Below are 9,730 nucleotides of genomic sequence, written 5' to 3' on the forward strand. Positions count from 1 at the left end.
ATTTGAGAAATGGAGGAAGAAACTCATCCTGACGTCCATTAGTAAGTTATTCTTTACTGATCCTTACTTTAACAAACGCAGATGAAGTATTCTTTGTAGCCTGTAGTTTCCAGAAGTTTCCAACTGCTTGGTTATAATGCTGAGGTTTCATCTCTGGGTAGAGAATCGATAATGTCCATCTGCAGTGTGACTTCAATCGACCGGCATGTTTGTGTGCGTGTGTTTGTGGGTGTGGGTGTGTGTGTGTGTGTGTGTGTGTGTGTGTGTGTGTGTCTGGGTTTCTGCGTCAGAGGGCGGGGCCTCAGGTTTGAAATCTCCCGGGTTTGCGCGTGCACGTGAATAACTTGGTTTCGTTCGTACGTCATGGCGAAACACCTAATGAGTCGGTATCAAGGCGACTCGTTCGAAGCACTATGAGTCGACTCTTTTATAGATGAATCAACCGTTTTAAACACTGTATTCTTACAGATTTAAGCCTTAGCTGGATACTTCACTTCACTTAGAGCTGTGTTACACACTACATGGAGGGGATTTTTCAAAAACCCATAATATGGGCTCTTTAAATGTGGTGGAAGTACTGGTGTAATTTATGTTAAATCTATAATACAGTCTATTGGTATAATATACACTTACTGGCCAATTTATTAGGTACACCTTACTAGTACCTGGTTGGACCTCTTTTGCCTTTAGAACTGCCTTAATCCTTCGTGGCAGAGATTCAACAGAGTGCTAGAAATATTCCTCAGAGATTTTGCTCAATATTGACATGATAGCATCACACAGTTGCTGCAGATTTGTCGGCTGCACATCCATGATGCGAATCTCCCGTTTTACCACATCCCAAAGATGCTCTGTTGGGATCTGAGATCTGGTGACTGTGGAGGCCATTCGACTACAGTGAACTCATTGTCATGTTTAAGAAACCAGCCTGAGATGGTTATACTGTGATCATAAAGGGATGGAGATGGTCAGCAACAATACTCAGGTAGGCTGTGGTGTTGACACGATGCTTAATTGGTACTAATAGGCCTAAAGTGTGCCAAAAAACAAATCCCCCACACCCTCACACCACCACCACCAACCTGAACTGTTGATACAAGACAGGATGGATCCATGCTGTTGATGCTTGAGTTGCTGCCGTGTGATTGGCTCATTAGAAATTTGCGTTAACGAGCAGTTGGACAGGTGTGCCTAATAAAGTGGCCAGTAAGTGTATGTTACACACATAATAAACAGTCAGACTCAAAATTATTCGTACCCCTGGCAAATTCTGAGTTTAAATATAAATAAAATCTGATATTTTTTCCCCACAATGATGCTTCTTGTACATCCTCTTATTACCTTTTGGGAGAAGCCCGTTTGTCCATATTTGACCCAACATTGGGTTACAACAACCCATCATTTTTAGAGTCATTGTCTTTTTGGCATAGTCCATTTATTAATCTGGGGTCGCCACAGTGGAATGAACCGCCAACTTATCCAGCATATGTTTTACGCAGCGGATGCCCTTCCAGCTGCAACCCATCTCTGGGAAACATCCATACACACTCATACACTACGGACAATTTAGCCTACCCAATTTACCTGTACCACATGTCTTTGGACAGTGGAGGAAACCGGAGCACCCGGAGGAAACCCACGCGAAGGTGGGGAGAACATGCAAACTCCACACAGAAACGCCAACTGACACAGCTGAGGCTCGAATCAGCGACCTTCTTGCTTTGAGGCGACAGCACTACCTATTTCCCCACTACATTGCCCCATTTTTAGAGTCATTACATATTAAATTCTTTCTAGTGTGTGTTTGGTCATATTCCGTACGGATTTATGGGTTTTAACTAGAGCAAAATAAAAACAAAATGCCATTGGCTGTTTTTTTTAAGGGGAGGGGCTACTATATGTTCTGCCCTGTCTTCATGTTTCAGGTTACGTCACAACATCAAAATAAAAAACAAAATCCACATTTCAAAGCACTTGACGGGACCCTTTTTAAAACCATTACAAATTGAACGCAGTTGGCGGTTCATTCCGCTGTGACAGCCCCTAACAAATTAGACTAAGCTGAAAGAAAATAAAACAATGTTCACTCAAATAATAGTTACACGTAAATTATAGTAAACATTCAGACATACAGTTCAGGTGATGAGGTGGCGCAGTAGGTAGTGCTGTCGCCTCACAGCAAGAAGGTCGCTAGTTCGAGCCTTGGCTGGGTCAGCTGTGTGGAGTTTGCATGTTGCGTGTTCCCCCACAGCCCAAAGACATGCGGTACAGGTGAATTGGGTAGGCTAAATTGTCCGTAGTGTATGAGTGTGAATGAGTGTGTATGGATGTGTCCCAGTGATGGGTTGCAGCTAGAAGGGCATCCGCTGCGTAAAACGTGCCGGATAAGTTGGTGGTTCATTCCGCTGTGGCGACCCCAGATTAATAAAGGGACTAAAAGAAAATGAATGAATGAATTCTACAGTTCAGACAGTGGCACAGTGGCTCAGTGGTTAGCACTGTCACCTTACAGCAAGAAGGTGGCTGGTTCAAGTCCCAGCTGGGCCTGTTGGCATTTCTGTGTGGAGTTTGCATGTTCTCCCCATGTTGGCATGGGTTTTCTCCGGGTGCTCCGGTTTCCCCTACAGTCCAAACACATTTGTTATAAGTTAAATGGAAGGTATCCATTGTATAAAACATATGCTGGAATAGTTGGCGGTTCATTCCGCTGTGGTGACCCTTGATAAATAAGAGACTAAGTCAAAGTAAAATTAATGAATGAGTTCTACAGTTCAAATTACAATTATAGTAACATCCAACTCAGAAACAGAGATGTAAAATTGATCTAAAATAATCTGATCCCCAGCCGTGAACACAACTTTATATGCCATTCATGTTTAATTTACAGCTCAAACTCATAAACTCTTATTAATGATAATCCCAATAGCATCATGTGAAAGCTGCATTAATAAATGCTAGGACGCCGTAAACAAATCCATTGTGGGCTTTCCTTTGGATCACTAGATTAATTTGGGCTTTATTGTTTGTGTAATCACCCACAACACTTTCATTAGATGTTTTGAGCAATCAGGCTCAATTACATTCACTTCCAATGGATCTGAAGCCGAGAGAAGGCCTCTGGTCACGTACTGCAGCGGGCTAATAACAGCTGCTGTTTTTATGCAAGTGTGAAATGAAGGTTGGTTCCCACTGCAGTACACATATGCGATGCACACTTGCAAAAATACATCATCGAATAATCAAATCAGTCTCTTACGAAAAACGGGATTTCATTCTATCTAATAGAAACAGACCTGCCTCAAACGCAATTATAGATATTACTTCCATAAATGTCTGCAGTACAGCTTTCAATGAGTATTAGGCTGTTCTATATATAGCAAAATTAGGGTTATCACAATACGTACAGCAGACATGTGTGATTAATTTGATTGCATTTGTTTTTCCTATACTATGGAAGCCTATGGTTACCGGTTTTCTTTTAGCAGAAAAAAATAAACTGATAAAAGGTTTTAAACTGCTTGTAAGTGAGTAAATAGAGTAATTTTTCACTTTAATTTAATTTTACTGTACCTTTTACAGGTAGCATTTGCATTTTTTTCTACTATGGAAGCCCATGGCTACCCGTTTTCAGCATTCTTCCAACTATCTTCTTTTAGCTGGAAAAAAAAGAAACTCATAAAGGCTTGGTACCACTTGAATGAGGGAGTAAATTAATTTCATATAAAATCATATATTCATTTTACTGTCTCTGTAACAGGTTTTTTCCTACTATGGAAGTCTATGGTTACCGGTTTTCAGCATTCTTCCAACTATCTTTTTTTAGAAGAAAATTGAAACTCATAAGAGTTTGGAACGACTTGAGAGCGAGTAAATAGAGTAAATTTTCATTTTTTTAATTTCATTGTCCCCTTAACAGGTAGCATTTGTATTTCCTAATATGGAAGTCTATAGTTACCGGTTTTCAGCATTTTTCAAACTATCTTTTTTTTTTTTTTTTAGCAGAAAATAGAAACTCAGAGTTTGGAATGACTTGAGAGCGAGTAAATAAAAAGTCATTTTTAACTTTTTAATTTTACTGTGTCTTTAACAGGTTGTTTTTCCTACAATAAAAGTCTTTGGTTATTGGTTGTCTTCTTTTAGCAGAAAAGAAAAAAAAAAACTCAAAAAAGGTTTAAAACCACTTGAGTTTGAGTAAATAAAGTAAACTTTCACTTTTTAATTCCACTGTACTTTTAACAGGTAGCATTTGTTTTTCCTACAATGGAAGTCTGTGGTTACCGGTTTTTATCTTTCTTCAAACTATCTTCTATTAGCAGAAAAAAATGGAATTCTATAAAGATTTGGAACCACTCGAGATTGAGTAAATAGAGAGTAAATATTCACTTATTAACTTTATTGTCACTTTAACAAATTGCATTATTTTTCCTACTTTGAAAGTCTATGGTTACCAGATTTCAGCTTGCTTCAAACTATCTTCTTGTAACAAAAAAAACCACAAAAAAAAAAAAAAATGATAAAAGGTTTCAAACCACTTGAAAGTGAGTAAATAGAGTAATTTTGCACTTTTATTTAATTTAATTTTACTGTCCCTTTAACAGATAGCATTTGTTTTTTCTAGTATAGACGTCTATGGTTACCAGTTTTCAGTATTCTTTAAAATGTCTTCTTTTAGCAGAAATAAGAAACTCATAAAGATTTGGAACCACTTGAGGGTGAGTAAATAGAGAGTTAATGATCACTTTTTAGTTTCACTGTCCCTTTAACATGTAGCATTGGTTTTTCATACAATGGAAGTCTATGGTTACCGGTTTTCAGCTTTCTTCAAACTATCTTCTTTTAGCAGAATAAAAGAAACTCATAAAGATTTGAAACCATTTGATGATAAGTAAATAGAGAGTAAATATGCACTTTTCAGTTACACTGTCCCTTGAACAGGTAGCATTTATTTTTCATACAATGGATGTCAATGGTTACTGGTTTTTATCTTTCTTCAAACTATCTTCTTTTAGCAGAAAAAAAGAAACTCATAAAGGTTTGAAACCACTTGAGGTTGAGTAAATAGGGTAAATTTTCACTTTTTAATTTCACTGTACCTTTAACAGATTGTGTTTGTCCTTCTTACTATGGAAGTCTATGGTTACCGGTTTTTAGCTTTCTACAAACCCTCTTCTTTTAACAGAAAAAAAATAAACTGATAAAAGATTTTAAACCACTTGAAAGTGAGTAAATAGAGTAATTTTGCATTTTAATTTAATTTAATTTTACTGTCCCTTTAACAGATGGCTTTTGTTTTTCCTAGTATAGAAGTATATGGTTACCAGTTTTCAGCATTCTTTGAAATGTCTTCTTTTAGCAGAAATAAGAAACTCATAAAGATTTGGAACCACTTGAGGATGAGTAAATAGAGAGTTAATGATCTCTTTTTAGTTTCACTGTCCCTTTAACATGCAGCATTTGTTTTTCATACAATGGAAGTCTATGGTTACCGGTTTTCAGCTTTCTTCAAACTATCTTCTTTTAGCAGAATAAAAGAAACTCATAAAGATTTGAAACCATTTGATGATAAGTAAATAGAGAGTAAATATGCACTTTTCAGTTACACTGTCCCTTGAACAGGTAGCATTTATTTTTCATACAATGGATGTCAATGGTTACTGGTTTTTATCTTTCTTCAAACTATCTTCTTTTAGCAGAAAAAAAGAAACTCATAAAGGTTTGAAACCACTTGAGGTTGAGTAAATAGGGTAAATTTTCACTTTTTAATTTCACTGTACCTTTAACAGATTGTGTTTGTCTTTCTTACTATGGAAGTCTATGGTTACCGGTTTTTAGCTTTCTACAAACCCTCTTCTTTTAACAGAAAAAAAATAAACTGATAAAAGATTTTAAACCACTTGAAAGTGAGTAAATAGAGTAATTTTGCATTTTAATTTAATTTAATTTTACTGTCCCTTTAACAGATGGCATTTGTTTTTCCTAGTATAGAAGTATATGGTTACCAGTTTTCAGCATTCTTTGAAATGTCTTCTTTTAGCAGAAATAAGAAACTCATAAAGATTTGGAACCACTTGAGGATGAGTAAATAGAGAGTTAATGATCTCTTTTTAGTTTCACTGTCCCTTTAACATGCAGCATTTGTTTTTCATACAATGGAAGTCTATGGTTACCGGTTTTCAGCTATCTTCAAACTATCTTCTTTTAGCAGATTAAAAGAAACTCATAAAGGTTTGGAACCACTCAAGGATATGTAAACAGACAAAATTTTCACTTTTTCATTTCACTGTCCCTTTAACAGGTAGCATTTGGTTTTCCTGCTATGGAAGTCTATGGTTACCAGTTGTCAGCATTCTTCAAAATGTCTTCTTTTTGCAGAAATAAGAAACTCATAAAGATTTGAAACCACTTGATCATAAGTAAATAAAGAGTAAATATGCACTTTTCAGTTTCACTGTCCCTTGAACAGGTAGCATTTATTTTTCATACAATGGATGTCAATGGTTACCGGTTTTTATCTTTCTTTAAACTATCTTCTTTTAGCAGAAAATAAGAAACTCATAAAGGTTTGAAACCACTTGAGGTTAAGTAAATAGGGTAAATTTTCACTTTATAATTGCACTGTACCTTTAACAGATTTTGTTTGTCTTTATTACTATGGAAGTCTATGGTTACCGGTTTTTAGCTTTCTACAAACCATCTTCTTTTAACAGAAAAAAAACGGATAAAAGGTTTCAAACCACTTGAAAGTGAGTAAATAGAGTAATTTTGCACTTTAATTTAATTTTACTGTCCCTTTAACAGATAGCATTTGTTTTTCCTAGTATAAAAGTATATGGTTACCAGTTTTCAGCATTTTTTGAAATGTCATCTTTTAGCAGAAATAAGAAACTCAAAGAATTGGAACCACTTGAGGATGAGTAAATAGAGAGTAAATGATCTCTTTTTAATTTCACGGTACCTTTAACAGATTGTGTTTTTCTTACTATGGAAGTTTATGGTTACTAGTTTCAGCATTCTTCAAACTATCTTCTTTTAGCAGAAATCAACTTGAATGAGTAAATTGAATGTTTTTTTTTTTCTGTGACCTATCCGTTTAACTTTAACTACTGGTATACTTCAGTCTAAAGCATTACTGCTCTTTTCTTCAGAGGATGTGACCAAAAAGAGAAAAAACAAACATGCTTTCACCACAGGCTCACAGCGGCAGAGCAAGACATGGTGAGCGAACATTCAACTAAAAACACACACACACACCATCATTAGAGACACAAACAAGCAAAAGACACGGCAAACACTCTTCCTCTTCTTCCCCCCTCAAGTGTGTCCGTTTCCTGAACTCTGTCCTCGACCTTTTCACAAACTCTTCAAACTGCCTCTGAGGAATGTGTTTTGTCTCATATTTGGGTTTGAAGTTCTGTTTCCCCTTTTCACCCTCCGACAGAGAGCATGGAGGTGGCGGGAAAAAAAGAAAAGAAATGGTGCACACAAACAGTAAAATTGGACACGGGCTCCCTATGGAGAAGACCAACATTTTGATTTTACGATGGGTCAGTTGGCTGCTGGGACGGATGACGGAGCTTGAGATTTGTCTGGATTCATGACCTTCTCCTAGTACGTGTACAAACATTTCAATGCAACATTTTATGGATCCGTCCCGTAGACGTCTGTCGGCCTTTTGTGACCGGGTGAACACAATTAACACTAATAATAACGCTGCATTTTTGACTTTCAATTTAATTTCGCATTCATCTTTAATAAGCTGGATGTAAGCGTGCTGCTTTAATCAAGTGTGTTAAATAAATTGATTTTGTGTGTGTGTGTTTGTGTGTGTGTGTGTGTTTGTGTGTGTGTGTACTAGTGGGGTTCAAACCAATCACATGTCTTTTGTTCTACAGTATATTTCAGTCAGACCTCTGTGTTTGTGCATTGTTGGTCTGCATTTACAGTTGAAGTCAGAATTATTAGTCCTCCTGAATTATTATTTCCCCAATTTCTGTTTAACAGAAAGAAGATTTGTTCAACACATTTCTAAACTTAATAGTTTTAAAGGGCCATGACACCAAAATTAACGCTCAAAATTATCCAGTTTTCCCGACAATTGAAGCTGACAGGTGCTAACATTGTCTTAACTGATGCTCAACACACAAATCTGTTAAAATAAAATAAAAAAAGTTCTCCAGGGTGTCCTGAACCTTTAATAACTCATTTCTAATAACCGATTTATTTTATCTTTGCTATGATGACAGCACATAATATTTGACTAGATATTTTTCTAGATACTAGTATTCAGCTTAAAGTGCCATTTAAAGGTGCAGTCTGCAAGTTTGACACCCAGTGGTTGAACTTGGTATTGCACACCTGATTCAAAACACGCGCAAGCACAGGTTGCCAGATTGAAGTCACCAACAGGAGCATGCCTAAAGGTTGATTTAAGGCTGGTTTGAGTTGTGTTCTAAATAAAAGCAATGAAATGCGATAGAAGGAATATTTCCCATATTATAAGGAGTTTTTGTTTACCCAGCACCTCGAATTTACATTTTAGAGATGGCTTTGGTACGACTTCTTGATGTTAGACTAGGGACTGATGTAAGTAGCATTTATATTGTGACAATTTTGTGTAATATGGGAGAAGAAGAAGACCATGCATCAACTAAAGTACTCCCAAAAAGAGAATAATTTATTACGCAAAAAACAAAGATAAGCAGAAAATAGTGTTAATAAAGAAGAATAAGATAGATAACAACAAATAACCACAAAAAGGCAAATCATATATAATTTATACTAACTAAATAATCCAAAAACAATAAACCCTGCACGGGAAGAGGACACAAGTGGCACTGAAAGAAAAGAAAAAAAAACCAAAAATCAAACTAACTCAGTTGAACCCTTTTACCTGTAAGAGAAAATAAAATAATCGAACTTAACTAACCTACTTTAAACTTAACCAGCTGAACAACACAATAAATTGACAATGATCACCTCATTTAGTGAATGAGCACTGTGCTACGTCTGACAGATCACACTATTATTTCCCTCTTTTCTTTTATTAAATTCTTTTATGACCTGTTTTAACACATTTTAATCTGTTTTAATCATTTTTATTGTTTGTTTGTTTTTTATTTTCTTATACTTCTCTTTTTTATTCTTGTTTATGTAAAGCACGTTGAATTGCCACAGTGTATGAAATGTGCTATATAAATAAACTTGCCTAGCCTTGCCTCATGTACGCCTCATGTGCTTTATTCAGTGTTATTTGCTAATAATGCGAGTTTAAATGCCATTTTACATGTCATTTATTGCCATACCACTAAAAGCAGCAGCAGATAGTTCAGCTCAAATCTAGAAAATGAAATAAATAGTTTGAAATTGAACTTCAGAACTGTGACTCAGCGCAAGCCAACACATATCAGTGATTCAGCATCTACATTTAATAATGTTAAAGAGGTTTAATATGTATTAATTAGAATATAAATCTTACCATTTCGCTGGAGTGCAGTGAGTGCACTATTCTGTGCTGTGTCTCGTTTCCTATGGTGTAAACAGCCAAATTGCTTATCACTAGACCCACATGGAATCTGCGCGTGCAGAAATCTGAGATTACCACAGATTTTTAGCCCAACATTGAGTCTATTTATTAACTTGTGTAATTGTGTGTATTTTATATTTATTCAGTTTTTAAATTAATTTCACTAATATTTTTGTTATATAAGAAGAGTATTATTAAAATGTCCGC

General features: G+C 35.8%; 1 long non-coding RNA gene across 1 annotated transcript in view; it reads left to right on the forward strand.

Annotated features, from left to right (window-relative positions):
- Nucleotides 1–9,219, forward strand: part of LOC141385686 (uncharacterized) — a 21,117-nt gene extending 11,898 nt beyond the window's left edge. The window contains exons 3-4 of the long non-coding RNA XR_012406547.1: nucleotides 7,146–7,215; nucleotides 7,439–9,219. This is a non-coding gene — a long non-coding RNA (uncharacterized lncRNA). The remainder of the gene's footprint in view (nucleotides 1–7,145; nucleotides 7,216–7,438) is intronic.
- Nucleotides 9,220–9,730: the final 511 nt, after the last annotated feature.

Source organism: Danio rerio, chromosome 5 (assembly GCF_049306965.1).
Source record: "Danio rerio strain Tuebingen ecotype United States chromosome 5, GRCz12tu, whole genome shotgun sequence".
NCBI classification, from domain to species: Eukaryota; Metazoa; Chordata; class Actinopteri; order Cypriniformes; family Danionidae; genus Danio; species Danio rerio.